Source organism: Protopterus annectens, chromosome 15.part0 (genome assembly GCF_019279795.1).
Source record: "Protopterus annectens isolate FY-2018-M chromosome 15.part0, PAN1.0, whole genome shotgun sequence".
Classification (NCBI taxonomy): domain Eukaryota; kingdom Metazoa; phylum Chordata; order Ceratodontiformes; family Protopteridae; genus Protopterus; species Protopterus annectens.
This window is the reverse complement of record NC_056749.1, coordinates 68,322,389-68,341,516: the sequence shown is the minus strand read 5'-3', so window position 1 is coordinate 68,341,516 and position 19,128 is coordinate 68,322,389.

The window sequence follows — 19,128 nt, the reverse complement described above, 5'->3', positions numbered from 1 at the left end:
TGGTACCTGCTCCTGTGCAGTGTGTCACAAATATATCCATGGCACTTGCCTCAGACACCTTCCTTGCTGTCTCAGCAGGAGAACCAAATTCTGCACCATCAGCTTCCAACATTGAACCTTGCAGCTTGGTTAATCACTTAAATTCACCCTTAGCATCCCTCAACAAACCTGTGATGGATGTCATCTTGAAGGCGAGAAGACCTAGTACTAGAAAATCTTATGCTGACAAATGGAAAAGATTCTGTGCCTGGAACCAATCTTTAGGGATGAGCACAGCAGCACCCAATTTACCTCAGATTTTGCAATACTTAACTGAGATGCTTCACCACAGCCTGTTTTTTTCCTCTATTAAAATCCACGCTTCAGCTATTTCAGTTCAATATAACATAGAACCACCCCTCATTTCTCATCCCCTGTTCAAGCAGTATCTCAGAGGGGCAAAGAACATGAGACCACCCAGGAGAGCTCCTACCCCTGCCTGGGACCTTAACTTTGTTTTGGAGAAACTCACTCTACCTCCTTTTGAGCCAGCTGCTACTGCAGACTTAAATTTTTTTTCTTGGAAAACAGCCTTCCTTTTAGCAATCACTTCAGCTGGAAGGATATCTGAATTACAGGCCCTTACGGCAGTGGAGCCTTTCATCATCTTTCATACAGACAGGGTATCTCTGAGCACCGATCCATCCTTCATGCCCAAGGTGGTTTCCACTGCGGCTCTTAATCAGTTCATTCATTTGCCAACCTTCTTTTCCAATCCACAGAACAAAGGGAAATGGATTCTGCATTCCTTGGACGTGCACAGACAACTTAGATTCTACTTGGACAGAACTAAATTTCAAAGAAAATCTGAACAATTGCTAGTAGCATTTGCTGCTGGGGCAGAGGGGAAGGCTATTTCAAAACAAACCATTTCTAAATGGATAAGCCATTGCATTAATTTCTGCTATAAGCACCATGGAAAACCTATCCCCCAGGGGATCAGATCTCACTCCACCAGGGCTGCATCTACTTCTGCAGCCTTTCTCAGAGGTATCCCTACCAGGAATATTCTAGAAGCTGCTACCTGGAGTGCTGTACATACTTTCACCGAGCATTACCATTTACAAATTTTCTCTAAATCCAGAACTGGCTTTGCCACTGCTGTCTTGCAGGGCTTTATAGCTGGTCCTAATGCTGTATAAATTCTTCCTCCCAACCATAGCTTTGGGAATCTACCCAAATGTAATGACTGCAACAGTGAAACACGGAGAACATAGTACAATTGTATACACATCGTAAATGTAGATGTTTCGAGTGCATTCACTGTTACAGTCCTGGTTACCCTCCCTCCAGCCCCCTGTTTTTCTCTGACTATACCTCTACTTTCTTTTACTACACTTAAAAGCCTTTTTGGTGTATTTGCTTTTGGTTGGAGGTATATTTTTGTGTTTTTAATTTTATTTGCTCCTCATTTGGGGGGCACCTGACATCTGGGGCAAGAAAAACTGATGTAATGGTGTTGGCTGCATGTTTTATACCCCTGACTACCTGACGTCATAGAAGAAGGGACAGCAACCGACGCAGGACCCAAGACTTTGTTAATCAGGCTGACTGAGGGCAACTTGCCAGCAGATTACCCAAATGTAATGACTGCAACAGTGAATACACTTGAACATCTACATTTATGGTAAGTATATACAACTGTACTTTCATCTGTTTCACCTTGTTCTGTGGATAAACTATCTGGCCCTTCTTAATATGGTATTCTGCCAGTCTGCTTTATGAAAATTCTCATTGCTTAGCTGCAAAAATGCAAAGTAAAAAAAAACTTTTGTCAGTATAGTGACTTGAGATAAAAGATATAGCTTCATCGCCTACTATTTCAGGTGTAGGCGTTTTTTCTTCTTCTATTTCTTCTCCAAATGGCAACTCATGCTAGTGCTTTTCTCCTGATTTTGTTTTTTGACAATTCCTTTCCCTTTACTTCAGTATGTTTATATGTTTAGATACAGTGTTTAGGTCATTTGGCCATCAAAGAACACTGATTCCACAATATGCGCACTAACCCATCAGTGTGAGGGTAATACACTGAAACTCGAGTTATAGACCCTTGAGTGCGTGGATTGGGATATCCCTAGCAGAATCAAGATGCTAACTTCCCAAAAAAGGAAGCCAATCTGGTGGTCCCCTGCTATAAACAAACTCTACATCAGAAGGAAGAAACAAAAGAGAGTCAAATTCCATGAGTGGAGAAACTCCATAGTCAGCCTCAGTAAGAAGTTGAGAACCCTCATAAAATCCTCCAAAGCCAGCTATGAAAACAAGATTGCCACTGACTCTAAGGGCAACAACAAAGAATTCTATAGCTATGTCAAGAATCTCAGTGGCAACACCCAGATCTGCTCTGAGTTACAGCAGAAAGGAATGAAAATTACGGAACCAACTGATATCAGCAACATCCTGGCTAATAGGTTCAGTGGCAACTTTACCCCCCCTTCACCCCAAAGGGCCCATATCCATACCAGAAGAATGCAGTGCCCCTGCAATCACAACTGAGCAGGTAAAAATGGTGCTCTCCAAAGCCAAGAACACAGCATCCATGGGACAACATCCCAGGCTGCGTTATACAAGCACTTCAGAAGGAACTGGCTCCCCACCTAAGCACCATGTTCAATCACAGCCTCACATCAGGCTTTGTGCTCACTGAATGGCACACAGCAACAGTTATACCACTCCACAAAGGGGGAGCCACCATGGACCCCAGGATCTATTGCCCTATTAGCCTAATGAGCCTGGTTTGCAAAGCCATGGAACGTATCATCATGGAACTCATAAACAAAGACATTGGTAACCTCCAAACTCTGGACCCCACACATTTCGGGTTTGTGAAGGGCAGATCATGCCTCCTGAACCTGGTCGACTTCTTTGAAACAGTCATCAAAGCCGTAGATGAGGGTAAGGCAGTTCACACAGCATATCTTGATCTTGCCAAGGCTTTTGACACCATCCCTCATTCTGGAATCATAGATAAACTCACTAAACTGGGTATAAATCCATACGTCACAAGGTGGGTCTCCAACTGGCTCACTGACAGAACCCACACTGTAAAAGTTGCAGATGCCAAATCTGACTTCAAACCTGTGACAAGTGGAGTACCACAGGGTTCAGTCTTGGGTCCTCTCCTGTTCGGTATCTACTTCTCAGAAGTACAGGCTAACACAGAGGGCCTCTAGCTGACGAAGTTCACAGATGACTACTAATTAGGTGCCATAGTCGAGTCCCCAAATGATGTGAACATCCTACAAAAAGGCCTCACTGAGAATGATGCCTGGTGTCAGAGCCACGGCCTCAAGCTCAGTGCCAAAAATTGCATTGTCATCCCCTTTGGTAGAAACGCGGTACCCATGAACTACCACATAAGGCAGCAATCCATTTAATTCCGAAGGTGTGATAAGAGAGCTTAGGACTCAGGTGGACAGTAGTCTCTGCTTTGACAATCACATCACCAAATGCTCGGGAAATCCATCTACATGACACACCTCATCATGAAAGGGTTCTCATCCAGGAGAAAAGAAGTCATTGTTCCCCCTCTACTCAGCTTTCATTAGACCCATTATTGAGTACAATGCCCCTTTTGGAATGTACCTCACAAGATATCTGCAACAGCTAGAAATGTCACAAAAATACCTCAAAAAGAGGATTATGGGACTCAAACAGATGCCCTACGCTGACCATCTGAAAAAACTCCAGCTGTACTCCGTAGCATATCGCCTACTCAGAGGTGATCTCTGCCTAACATACAAAGCTATGTCAAACCCATGGCTGTTCGACATGCTACACCTAAAGAAATCCCAATCTCTCTGAACTACACACTCCAGGGACCTAAACCTTGTCACCACAATAAACAGAACATGCTGGAGGGATAGATTCATAGGTTCATAGGTTCATAGGTTCATAGGTTGGTACTAGGCTATCAGCCCTAGGGCCTATACAAGCCTAGCCATAACAATTCCCTGGCTATTTCTTCCCACATTATTTACTTTCCTGGACCCCTGTCTAGCAGGGCGACTGACATGATCCCTGGGGTGAATTTCCTTTCTCCCATCCAATCGTCAAGGTTCCTCTTGAAGAGGTCCAAAGAGGCACTCTGCTTGACATGTATGGGCAATCTATTCCAGAGTCTGGGGAGTCTCTGGGTCAGGAACCTATCCCTCCAGCATGTTTTATTTATTGTGATGACAAGGTTTAGATCCCTGGAGCGTGTAGCTCTGAGGGATTGGGATTTCTTTAAGTGTAGCATGTCCAACATCTCTGGGTTTGACATGGCCTTGTATGTTAAGCAGAGATCACCTCTGAGTAGACGATATGCGACATTCCTGTCCCAGAGACTTCACATACTCTGGAACAAGCTACCTATCAATGTCAAGCAGAGTTCCTCAATAGCACTCTTCAAGAAAAATCTTGATGAGTGGATGGGAAATAGGAAATTTACCCCGGGGAACACTTCTGTGGCTCTGCTCAACAGAGTCACAGGAAAATAACCTTCTTGGGTGGCAAAAGCCAGGAAACCTTGTTGGCTAGGCTTACACAAGCCCAAGGGCCGATAGCCTAGTACCTACCTATGAACCTATGAACCTATAAACTTTATCACTCACCCAAATGTCCAGGTTCCTTTTAAAACTACCAAAAGTATTTAAATTATGTAAGCTGATAGGGAGATTGTAACACCAACAAAAACAATGGCTGAAACTAGTAACCACACCAGACGTCCAGCAGTACTACAATTATTTTGTTGTGTACTGATTTCATGGTACTATATTGGAACTTTAGACATTTTCAGTGCCTGCTGGACTTCTGGTGTGGTTATAGGATGTCTGTTCCAAAGTCTTGTAATTCTAACAGTAATAAACTGCTCTCTGATTTTGAGATTTCCCTTTTTTAGTGCAAACATCATATTCTTATATTTGTACATTTTAATACAACTATTAACCTCAGTGCTATACGTAATTTGTAATATAGAGTCATGAAAGATTTTATATGCTCATAAAAAATTTCTGTTTGTATACCTATAACTGAGACTATACAAATTTAACAACTTATACCGAAGGCCATACTCCATAAATCTATATTTTTCTATGCTTTTTTGTAAATCTCCTTTGGACTCCAAATTTTTTTCAGTTTCCAATAAGTATAAATGCAAAAAATGTTGTACTCCAGTAAGGGTCTTGTTTAAGTTTTAAATACCAAAGACAATACATGCTTGTCCCTAGTAGGTAACTTCTTTAACAGGTACCCCATATACGTAGCTGCCTTTATATAAATTTGATCTGTATGTGTGTTAAAGGACAACTTAGATGTAATAAGTGTGAATATATATAAAGGCTGCCAGCCTAGCTGGATATAATTTTGTAGATAATTCTGTCATTTGTGAATATTAATGTAAGCCACATGCTTGTTCTCTTAAATGTGAAAAGACTGTATTGGATATTGAACTGAAAAAAATGTAACAACAGTGCACTCTGCTGTAAGAAAGCTGATAAATCAAGCATTTCATGACTGTCTTTGATCTCAGGGTTCAGAGCCAAGATGTCTGGATGAAGGAATTCTGGCTATTGTTTTGAGACCAGAGTTAATTGCTAGAATTTGCATGTATAATTTCTTTTATTGCTTTGGCTTCCTGACCAGCTGCAAGGTCAAAAGGACTATTAACCTCTAAGTTTCTCTTAGCCTGGGAACCAGAAAGAAATTATGTAATCTGAAATGAATCAGTGGTACTGTGTTATCAATTTAAGGACAGAAAGAATGACAGTATTGAGCATTTGTCTTGAGAACATCCAACTCACCAGCATTCTGCCTGTGTTATATATTTAAGCTTATTTTAGAACTGTGTTTTCTATTAGATATAGCTAGGAACTAGGAAGATTAGACTAGTTTTTTCTGTATTGATGTCAGAACTTTTCTACTGTATTATTTTAAGTATTTCTCTGTGATCTCTGAACTCTTGACTAGCACTGTGTAGTAAGAAGTATTGTCTTGTGTTTTTATTATTTATTATTCAATATTTTGAAACCTTTCAATTGTGGCTGTTTTGTGTAGAGATAATTTAAGCTCTAAGAGTACACTGCATGTATTTAGTGATATTGTACAAAGCCACTCCAATAGCCTTGCCATTCAGTCACACCATTTGGATAATAATATTGCACAGTATAACTGGACACCCTTTCATAAGGGTCTTTTAGTAGCGGATAAATATTAGTGGGTGGTGGCATGTTGTACTACTGTATAGTCTGGGTAAAAGGGGCACAGCTGGAGAACCTGTGCCAGCCTTCCCCAGGAGTGTCTGTGTGGTTGTATATAACTCATCTCAAAGTGTGTGTGTGTGTCAGCTACTTGGGCAGGAGCAAGAAGCACTGGTTGGAGAGATAGGGTGCTGGAGGTTTTAGCTTGCCCACTAGACTGAGATCTGGACCCTATAGCTGTGCCAGTGGGGAGACTTATTAGGGACCTGGAGATAAAGGGAGAAACCAGCCCAGACTGACTGTGATCTCTGTGAGCTTTTAAAGGAAACTGTACTTTACTGTGTGTATGTATTTATTATCCTTTCCCTATATGGATGCCTCTCACTGCTGTTAGTGGTGAGGAATTCAGGCTCCTTGATTGCTGGGCCAGTGCACAGGTATCACAATAAGTATACCCAAGTCTTTATATTCCTGTACTTCATTTCGTGGGGACACCAAATGTACAGGAAGCTTTGGGCATCTATTTGAAAAATACATTATCTTACATTTATTTAGACTGAATGTTAAACCTGTTTCCAGTGCCCAGCAACTTAGAGACTGTAAATAATTGTTTAACTCATTTACATCAGAGGGATTTTGAACTGAGAAACCAATCTTGCAATCGTCAGCATACTTCTAAACCCCAAATTGATTATTCTTGGGTAATGTGGCAAGCACCGTATTAAACAAGAGTGGCCACAAGACAGAACCCTGGTGTACTTCAGCTTTAACTTGTGAGTAATCAGAATAAGAATGTGGTATGTTTACACATTATCTTCCATGTAACCAATTACCAATCCACTTTATGATGCATGTTCCTATAAACATTTAATAATAACTTTGTGAGGTAAACTGTCAAAAGCTTTTGCAAGATCCAGAAAAATAACTCTAGCATATAGGCCCAGATCCAATGCCATGGTTATCTGTTAATAAAAACTAATCAAGTTACTAAGAGTAGACCACCCTTTTATGAAACCATGTTGATTAATGTCAGAAATTTGTAGATCACCCTGTTATAAAACCATGTTGATTAACATCAAGGATTTCTGTTTCCTTCTGATTTCTCAATAAGATCTAAGACCATCTCAAAAACATTTTCCCAGTAAGGAAGTTAAACTGATGTGTCTAAAATTACCCATGTCATCCTTTGAGACACCTTTATGAACTGGAGTTACACAGGATAGTTTCCAAACTTCTGGAACAGTTTTCTGATTTTATCAATTTATTAAATATTAAAATTAAAGTAGGTAAATGGTAGTTTTTACAGAATTCAGTAACTGACTTGGGATCAGATCAGGGCCCATACAGATAGTATCTTTTAATCTGGTTAGTGCTCTGGTAGTATTAATTCTTATCACTGGGCATGACCCTGTTACAAAAAAGCTATAGACATCATCCCTACCTATACTATCTTGCAGAATGCTTGAGAATAATAAATTAAAATCATTAACAGTTTTACTAGGCTCAGTAATTGTCATCACTATTAATTAACAACATTGGTAATGAAAAAGTATTGTTATTCATTTTATTTATATATCTATAAAAAACTTTTTTTTAATTTGGTATTACTAATTCATTCTCAAACTGTATTTTACAGTTAGTAATTCCCTTTTTCAAGTTCTTTTTTTGATTATATTTTTTTTATTTTGTAAAAAATGACAATTGTGTACACATTTTAAAACAAAACCTCTTAGTATATAACAATCAAGGAAAGAAAAAAATAAAATAAAATTAACTATTTACAATATACACAAAGACCTAAATGAATTATGCATTAATGATAAAAAAATATAATATGTTGCATAAGTATGAGATATTTCAGATAGAGTTTGAGTCCATTTGAAGTATCTCAGTAAGTGACAGAACCTTTCTTCAAGGGATGTTGGTGGTTTCTTTAAGTGCTGTTTCTTTCACAAGAGACAATAAGTCTCCTATAGTTGGGGAGATGTTAGAGTTCCATTGTCTGCTGATATATTTTCTAGCAACCACTATAATTGTCCATAGTAGATATGAATTGCTTTTGTTTAAAGTATAACCTTTATTTACATTAAAGAAAACAACAGATTTACTCGGTGAAAATGAATCTGAAAATAAGACTTAAAATCATCCATATCGTTCCAGTAATTTTGTAATTTAGGGCATTCATAAAAATGTTTAGCCAATCTGCTTTGGAGACCACCAAGCATCTCCAATGAATGATATTTTTAGAATTCCTAAATTTAGTGGTTCTATCTGGAGTTAAGACGTTTCTATGAAGGAATTACCAGGTGTAAATAATCCAATATTGAGTGCAAGATGTGAATTTGTCAGAGGACAAACTTTTAGATTTTTCCACCTGGGAAAAGTTAGGAGAGTGACCCTTAGTGATATAATTCCAGTATTTTTGATTCACACAGGCTTATAATTTACTAGGATATTATATACTTTAGATAAGATGTTATCAGTATTGAAGCTATTATATAAAATTTCATATAGATAAGTTATTAACATAGGTCTACTTTGATGAGTTTTTGAGTACCCTACAGAGGTCTTGTGAGTAGGTTAGAATGCTTTGTAAGAATAATAAATCATATTCTTTTAAGACACTTTTGTAAGTTCTAGCATGATACATTACATACATTTCTGTTCATATTTGAAGGGAACCTTACTAAAGTTTGTAAGCACAGCTTTTTCTTCCTGTATAATCTCAACATTTGTTACACCAAACTGGGAAAATGGAATTATTTTTCTTTTGTTTAGTATGGTATTAACTCCCTCTTGAAGCAGCTTCTCCGAAACACTATATCCATAACAACTATTGGCTCTACCACCTATAGCCATCTGACCATCTCACAAATTGCTCAGTAAAGCTTTTTAAATCTAACTTTCCATATTCATATGTGTTTAATCATATATTAATTTTAGTGTATATATATAATATATATAATAAAAAATGGAAAATAATCCAATAAAATATTCAAGTACATCCTCACATTAATGTTCTTCATATTTTTCAATTAACACTTCTGTGTTATCCCAGCTACTTGACTTTTAACCATTATTTACAGATCTCAGTTTTATTATTTATTTTTCTTTGCTACATAAAATGGCAGCTAAACTTAAGAACTCCTTTCAGATTTCTACTTTTTATGAATGACTTTTACAGTGACTGCTAGAAGATTCCAAACCAATGCATATTATTTATTATTTATTACTGTTTGAATAGGAACATTTATTAAAATTATTACCCTCAATAATATACAGTTGTCCAACCATCATTCATTAAAGAAAATAATAACATCCTCTCAATAGTCAACAACTCTATCACAATCCACAAACATATGTACCCAATCGGGTTTATGACAAATGCCTGTGTTACTAACTGGTGAGGTACTTGCTGACTGCCACCTGCTCTAAGTGACAAATGCCCTAATGTCCACCAGCCTGACAGCCCAGTCCTAAAAAATTATCTATCCATCTCAAAAGCTGACCCTACTTAACTACATAGCCTTACCAGCACCCTAAAGCTAACTCTAAAAACTTCCACATGGTTCCCAACCATATCTCAAGTCACCAATCATTCCCTAAAATTAAATCTTGACTTTCTCCTCCTGAAACCTAAAGTCATGTTCACTCCTTGACACTAAAACAGCACTCCCACTCCCTACCTTCAAGATTCCTTCACCCTTCCTGGTTCCTAATCCTAAGGCCTAAAATCACACCCTAACCCTTAAACTTCCCAGACACTCACTAACTAACCCTAAACTCCCTTCCTGCTACATAAACATAAAACCCCTTCCTGTTCTCTAAACCTAAACCACCCCTTTCCTTTCCTTAAGCCAACCCCTCCAACCACTACCTAAAACCCCAACATGCATTCCCACCCCTATAACCATTGCACTAATATTGTCACATCTCCCTCAAACACAGTATTCAGACTTGAGCATGAGCAGGCAGTCCTGCTAGCTGACAGACACCTGAATCCCTGGCTGTAAAGTATTTGTATTCAATCTCTTGCAGTTCAGGTGCCGCAGCACATCCTACCCAATCAGCCTTGGCTAATGTATTACATCTCTATCATTAGAAACAACTATTTTTTACTAAATTTAGAGAGGCTGAAAGGTGTAAAAAAACTCTATGATCATATTTCCTCATAAAAATTTTTCCTTTACAAATGACATGATATTAGCCCCACAGACTTCAGTAAAAAAAAAACCTCCTATTCTTTTCATGTAATAAGTTTTGAATTTCACTAGTTTCCAAGAATTTCCAGTAACTTCCATCTAGGTTGTTATTACTCATTGTCAACTTTTATAATTTAGAGAGATTCCCTTCAGATGAAGTTTCTCCTTTAGTAACCAAATCCATATATATATATATATATATATATATATATATATATATATATATATATATATATATATATATATATGTGTGTGTGTGTGTGTGTGTGTGTGTGTTTGGTGCTATTTTCTTTCCATTTTCATTTAACATGACCATGAAATACAGTAATTTCTCCCTAACAGAATGAATTAATAGCATTTGTGAGGTATCAAGATGATATTCCCTTAACATTTATTTTGTTGACATAAGCATTGCCTTATCTAAGCAATCATACCACAATAACATTATTTTTAAATTCTACATATCTGTAACTTTGACTTTCCAAGAATCCCAAAGTAAAGGCTTTAAGTAAAGCAAGAAATTTCCATTTTTTTTAATAAAGGTATTCTGCAGATGTAATTTCTAGCATGATTTTACAGCTATTTTCATGTATCTAGAATCCAATTTCATTACTGAATTTCCCTCTATGAAATGTTTTAATAGCCATAACACTTTACTATTGCAAGCTTATTAAACTGATTAGATTTATATAATCTTAAAACTAGATCTTCATGCATACTCTTCCATTGACTTGAATAAGTTAAAACCAAAGAATAATCATATTAAAAATAACTGTTAATGAGTATGATTCTAAATCTAGAAAACTTACTCCACCATATTCCCATAAACTAAAGTGTTCTTACGATAGTTTCTTGTTCTTATTGGGTACCATACTAACAAAATTATAATTTCTGTATTTTTTATTAAAGCTTTTTGAGGTAGTAATGCAGTCAACTGTAGTAAGTATAACACTTTTGGTAATATAATCTCAGTAAGTGTAAAGATTTCTTCAAAAGTTGAAAAAAAAGCATTGCACTATTTTCTTGATGACACTATCTCAAGGATTCATTAATAGCATGTATATGTTGCACAGAAGCTAACACAATTAGTCATGTTAGCAAGACAAGCAGCAGTGCTAATCAAATATGCAAGATTCCAACCCGACAGCACTAGCCCATGGTCATGTCATGCTTAGCAAGTGCATAGCCATGTTTGTGCATATGATATAAAACAGAGTATGCACAACGAAGCAGAGAGTCAGAATCAAGCGTGCATTCAATCAGCATCAGATAAGTTCTCTTGCTCATGTATGTTGTGATACATGAGCTTGAGAGGGAACCTGGCAAAAAACAATGATGGTTGAAAGTGTATAAACCGTTGCTCATTGTGTGAGATCAAGGACATGTTGAACATTACTGGCCATGTGATTCACATCAAAAAGCAATCATTAAATGGTTATCCTAAACATTTGTTGTAGAAAAATATGGCATATCTCCCAAACTCTCAATGCAGGAAAATTGGACAAACACACATATAATTGTTTGGACAAATGTACAAACTTAGGGAAAACCTGTATTTACTGCTTGCAGAAGCTGTGAATGTAGATGAAACAATAGCTGTAGCCGTAGCATGGATGTTGTGAAGGATGTGAAATGAGTCACAGAAAACATCAGTCAATAATGACTGCAGTCTTCAAGGATATGCTGGACAACCACAAATGTAAATTGGATCACGATATAAGTTGTTATGATGCATAAACTGGACAAACTGTGAAAATCATAACAGGTGAGAAGTATTTGTATACTGGAGATGAGATATTTTATTAAGCCTGTACTGTGATGAAACCCTTGTCAGAAATCATTAATCTAAAGGAAGTTCATCAGGAAATGTGTGACTGAATACAATCATTTTTAAAAGTGAACACAGCATTCCCTATCTCAGGGTTATATCCAAGGAAAATGTATCACTATATACCTATGCAGTAAGTCATCATTGTATAGTATCAGCTCTTTCATACAGTGCTTCAGTGTATATTATATAGGATTGGAAAGGCTACATACTTAATTCACAATTGCATGCCACTTGTGAGACATAATCATGTGAAAGGTGTGTGACAACATTATTATTGCCAACTTACAAGTGACTTGAGCATTGTACAACCGATACAGTCATTGTTAGGGTCACAATGTCCATCATGCATTTTACAACAGACACAGTAACGGTTGGGTCACAATGCCCATCGAGCATTGTACAACAGACACAGTCACTGTTGGGTCACAATGCCCATCAAGCATTGTACAACAGATACAATTACTGTTGGGTCACAATGACCATCATGCATTTTACAACAGATACAGTCATTACTGGGTCACAATGCCCGTCGAGCATTGTACAGCAGATTCAGTCACTGTTGGATCACAATTCCCATCACACATTGTACAACCGATACAGTCATTGGTGGGTCACAATCCCCATTGTATATTGTATGACAAATACAGTCACTGTTGGGCCACAATGTCCATCGTGCATTGTACAACAGACACAGTAACTGTTGGGTCCCAATGCCTATCGAGCATTGTACAACAGACACAGTCACTAATACAGTCACTGTTGGGCCACAATGTCCATCGTGCATTGTACAAAAGACACAGTAACTGTTGGGTCACAATGCCCATCGAGCATTGTACAACATACACAGTCACTGTTGGGTCACAATGCCCATCACACATTGTACAACCGATACAGTCATTGTTGGGTCACAATGCCCATCATGCATTGTACAACAGATACAATCACTGTTGGATCACAATCCCCATTGTACATTGTACGACAAATACAGTCACTGTTGGGCCACAATGTCCATCGTGCATTGTACAACAGACACAGTAACTGTTGGGTCCCAATGCCCATCGAGCATTGTACAACAGACACAGTCACTGTTGGGTCACAATGCCCATCAAGCATTGTACAACAGATACAGTTATTGTTGGGTCACAATGCCCATCATGCATTTTACAACAGATACAGTCATTATTGGGTCACAATGCCCACCGAGTATTGTACAACAGATACAGTCACTGTTGGGTCACAATGCCCATCGAGCATTGTACAACAGATACAGTCACTGTTGGATCACAATGCCCATCACACATTGTACAACAGATACAGTCACTGTTGGATCGCAATGCCCATCACACATTGTACAACAGCTACAGTCACTGTTGGGCCACAATGACCATCATGCATTTTGCAACAGACACAGTAACTGTTGGGTCACAATGCCCATCGTGCATTGTACAACAGATACAGTCATTGGTGGGTCACCGTGCCCATCATGCATAGCACAACAGATACAGTCATTATTGGGTCATCATGCCCATCATGCATTGCACAACAGATACAGTCATTGTTGGGTCAGCATGCCCATCATGCATTGCACAACAGATACAGTCATTCTTGGGTCACCATGCCTATCATGCATTGCACAACAGATATAGTCAATGTTGGGTCACCATGCCCATCGTGCATTGTACAACAGATATAGTCATTGCTGGGTCACCATGCCCATCGTGCATTATACAGCAGATATAGTCGTTGTTGGATCACCATGCCCATCATGCTTCTGTCATTTAGAGCAGCACATTAGGGCTACAGTGAAATTTGGAACCTGTGAGAGCTGAGAGCAAATATATTTGTAAACAGACCTGTATCACTGTTATTGTCCTCTGTTCTTCGACTGCAACTTCCATTATGGGAAAGCCAGCAGAGCTATGCAGCTGAAGGAATTCATAGCAGATTTTTCAAGATAATGAGAAATGTGAATTACTAATTCCATCAGTTGAATACAAATGCTACTTTGTGCTAACAGACACACAACTGATGACATAAAAGGTATACTGGACATGCTTCCAAGGAAGTACAAGCATATAGGACATGTAAATCAACCACCCATCTAAAAAAACAAAATATGTCACAGCACATCTGTTGAGTAAGCCATTCCATCATGTTACCAATGCACTTTTTTATTTTTGTACACATTCAGAAAACGTACACACTGCTGGATACAAACACCTGAGTGGGGAACTCGGTCTGTAGACATGCGCAGTAGCTGATGATGTCACAAAAGAACTCATAACACAGGTGTTACAAGCCACACAGTTGAAGGGCTAACTTGGACATTGTGTTGGAATGCATAAGTCCCTCTCAGAAGGCAGTGCAACATTTTGGTGAATCAAAGCACTCCATCTGTATAAATATTACCACTAAATACAACTGTAAACATTGTATTTATTTATTTATTTGCAGTTTGTTAACCAGGAAAGTCCATTGGGTTATGCAAAGCCTGTTCTCAGTGGAGGCCTGGGGGAGAAAAGCTCCTCGTTAAGATAAAGAAAACAATCAGATAAAAATTATATACAATGGTAGTATGCCATTATCTAACATATTTGTTTATAAAGTTGAAAGTTAAACACACTCTTTGCATTTCAGTGGCCAGACAAATAGTGGTGATACAGATTACTAAATTATTTGGACATAATTATTGCATAGAGGATTTTAGATAAAACTCAGCATTGAAAGTAGGGCGAGAATATGTTGTTAGAGCTAGGTATTCACGGAGGCCAAGTGCAGGCACAATTCCAGGTGGAAGATAGGGAAGTGTGTAGAGAAATTTTGAAGTGGGGAGTATTTGGGATTGTTCTAATCGCTAATGGTTGAGCATTCCAATTCTTAGCTAAAAAGCAAGAGAAGAGAATTTGGCCAAGTGGGGTCTATATTAGAACATCAAAGTTTTAAAACTTTGAATGTTCTAATATCGACCCCTATTCAGCTGAAAATATCGAACATGCAGAACAGCAAATTTTTTCCCATAGTAAAAATTCACTGTTCTGAAACACACACAACACAAGCACACCAGAAAAACAGCAATCCACACACATACACTTAAAATCCTACATCTAATCCTACACTAAACTGTACATACACTACTATCTATCCACTTACCTTAACCCAAACCCTAACCCTAAGATCCGTCACTATCACATATTCACCTCACCCTAACCCTAACTCACCTACCCCGCCCTAACCCTCACGTCCACATAATTGCACACTTACCTGACCCGCGCCCTAACCCTAACTCACCTACGCTGCCCTAACCCTCACATCCACACACTTGTACACTTACCTGACCTGTGCCCTAACCCTAACTCACCTAACCCACGCCCTAACCCTAACTCACCTAACCCGCGCCCTAACCCTCACGTCCACATAATCGCACACTTACCTGAACCTGACCCATAACTTTCCACCTCAGCGCTAAAAATAGCAAAGCCACAGAAATGGCCAACCAAATTCTTTCCCTAGGAAAGAATTTGGTGTTCTGCAGCTTCGCTATTTTCAGCATTCGCTGAATAGGAGTCGATATTAGAACATTCAAAGTTTTAAAACTTTGATGTTCTAATATAGACCCGGCCAGGTGGCAGGTTTGGTTTGTGAATGTGAAGAAGCTGTATCAGTTAAGTAATCAATTCTTGCCTGTTTCCTTTTCTGACACAGTCATGTTAGACACACACTACCAGATTCAAACCCCTGCCTAACTCACTCCACAATCTGCAGATCTATGCACTAACTGCTGTTGTCACAGAAGAAATTGTATTGTCATCAGAAAGTATGCAGCTGAAGAGAGAACCTGAGGAGTGCATCATCTGGGGGATCAAACGCCCTCCACCTACAACAACATTACCACTAAATAAACTATACATCCCATCTGTTCAGTAAGCTGCTCCTGCTTGTTAACACTCGCTTTTGATACACATATACAAGGTACACATTGGCATTTTTTGAACACCTGTCTGCCTAACTCACACATTCTCTACACCTTTACACAAGTTTCTGATGCCCCAGCAGAGGTCATAGCATAGGTATCAGAAAGCACATAGTAGAAGTGGCAATTTGAATAATATGTACGAATGCATCTGACCTTCATCAAAGTACAAAACGTGAGGGATCATAATCCTGTTGCTAGGTTAGCGTTATGTAGACTGGTACATGTACATCTCAACTGTCCAGATTTTCCCCAAATCTCCAGATTTTGCCTCATATTTTTGGTCTATTACTCATAAAATTTTGGATTTCCTGGCAATTCACTGGCAAATTATTGAGGACTGAAGTCAGAAAATAATGACAAACATTTGAGTTTCAGACTTCATACCATTCAGAAAATTCATGTTAATGCAAACCCTGTTATTCCATTACCTTTCTACCATTGTAAGAGCAGTATTTAAACGACCCTGTTATTCCATTAACGTTCTACCATTGTAAGAGCAGTATTTAAATGACCCTGTTATTCCATTAACGTTCTACCATTGTAAGAGCAGTATTTAAACGACCCTGCTATTCCATTAACGTTCTACCATTGTAAGAGCAGTATTTAAACGACCCTGCTATTCCATTAACGTTCTACCATTGTAAGAGCAGTATTTAAACGACCCTGCTATTCCATTAACGTTCTACCATTGTAAGAGCAGTATTTAAACGACCCTGCTATTCCATTAACGTTCTACCATTGTAAGAGCAGTATTTAAATGACCCTGCTATTCCATTAACGTTCTACCATTGTAAGAGCAGTATTTAAATGACCCTGCTATTCCATTAACGTTCTACCATTGTAAGAGCAGTATTTAAACGACCCTGCTATTCCATTAACGTTCTACCATTGTAAGAGCAGTATTTAAACGACCCTGCTATTCCATTAACGTTCTACCATTGTAAGCACAGTATTTAAACATTGTCACTATGTTTCAGCCTTTGTCTCCCCGTTATTTATGGCTTTGTCCAGATTTCATGCTCTAAGAGGTTGAGAGGTATACTTGTACGCATCCCATCTGCTAAGTCAGTCCCGCTTGTTATCACTTACTAGTATATACAGTCGTACTAATTACACACTGCCAGATTTGAACAACTACTTACATTTTTCAGCAGTATCTAGGGCTGTGTACTAACGGCTGATGGTATAGCAGAAATCCTATCACACCTGTGAGAAGGTTTGCATTTGAGGGAATACCTTGAGCAGGATGTTTGAAAGCATACATCCTAAACCATCCACCTTTGTAAGTGTTACCTCTAAGTAGTATTGTACATAATCACATCAGTTGAGTAAATCAGTCCTGACATTTACCAGTTTTTATATATACACACCGACTGCCGGATTCAAATTTCAGCCTCCCTCAGCCTATATTCTCTAGACTTGGGTACTAACTGCTCACGCCACAGAGTACATCATGTCAGAGGTGTAAGAATGAAAAAGTTGACATATTAAGTAGTTTGTTGGAATGTATATAGGGTCCTTTAAAAGTGTGTTAACCCCCCCCCCCCTTGAGGGATCGAAACCCTCCACCTGTGTTAATGTTATCACTGAGTAGAATTGCACGTATCATTATCTATTGAGTAAACCAGTCCCACCTGGCACCACTAGCTTTTGTGCACACACACACACACACACACACGCGTGCACGGCTGGATTCCAGTGCCTATCAACCTCAGTCTACGTTCCCTATACCTTTGCACTAACTGTGTATGCCACTGAAGAAGTTATGTGAAAATTGTAAGGCAGCACACAGTGGAAGGAGTGTGCTTTGTGAAAGAGACGTCATCAAGGATTACAATTCACACCATATAATATTGATAATTCAAAAAACCTCTCAATAGTACATTAAAGCACTGGGTCTGTTATACTTACAATAACAAAAATAAGCTCAAATAGACCCAACAAAAGATGCAACTCCGTGTAGACAGACCTCAGTACTTTAATGAACGACTTCTTCAGAATAATCAACATGTGGTGCCAATGATTTTTATACTATTTGAAACAATTAATCAATCAACTAATTAACCAGGTTCATATAAAATTTTAAAGCTGTATACATTAATTTCTGTTGTGTGTTCCATTTGTTAAATAGATAAATCTTCCTGTTGAGAATCAAAATCATTAAAAGTGCTTTTAGTGTTTACATATGTCAATCGACATTAATTTTCATTCCTATTTATTAAAATGCTTGTTTTTTGTTTGTATAAATTAATAAAATGTATAAAATGTTAGTTGATAGTATATATATTTAGAAAATATATATATTAAATAAAATGATGTTGTATTATATAAATTGCATAAATACATAAGTAATTAATTCATTAATTAAATAGTTTGAAGAAAAGTTTAAAAAGTTGTTGATTAAATAGTTAAAAACTGAAGTGAATGTTGTGAATATTGTTGACTAAAGTAAGCATAATCATTTCTTTAAACCTGTTGTTAAAAAATAACATTGTGTTTGCTTAATGAAAGGTATCTTAAAACACATTGATGTATAAACAGGACAAAGCATATAGTTGTGGATATTATGAACATTTGTTGTGTTAAACCCAATACCATACCTTTTGTTTGTTTATACATTCGAGGCTTTTTCTACTAAAATGGCCTTGATGTTTGTATACTCATTAAGCCCGGGGGGGATATTTGCTCTCAACCTCAACTGCCACCTAATCTCTTTCTGTAGCAAAAAATTTTTGGTATCACCTCCCCTTGGATCTGGTTTAACATGTTCCAAAATCCCAAACTTGAAATCAGTGAATCCTGCACAGTCCATAGAATGTTTGAATAAGGCACTGGTCTCTTTTCTCTTACTGATGTTGTACATGTGTTCGTAAATTCTTTCTCTGAGGGACCTCTAAAGCAGGA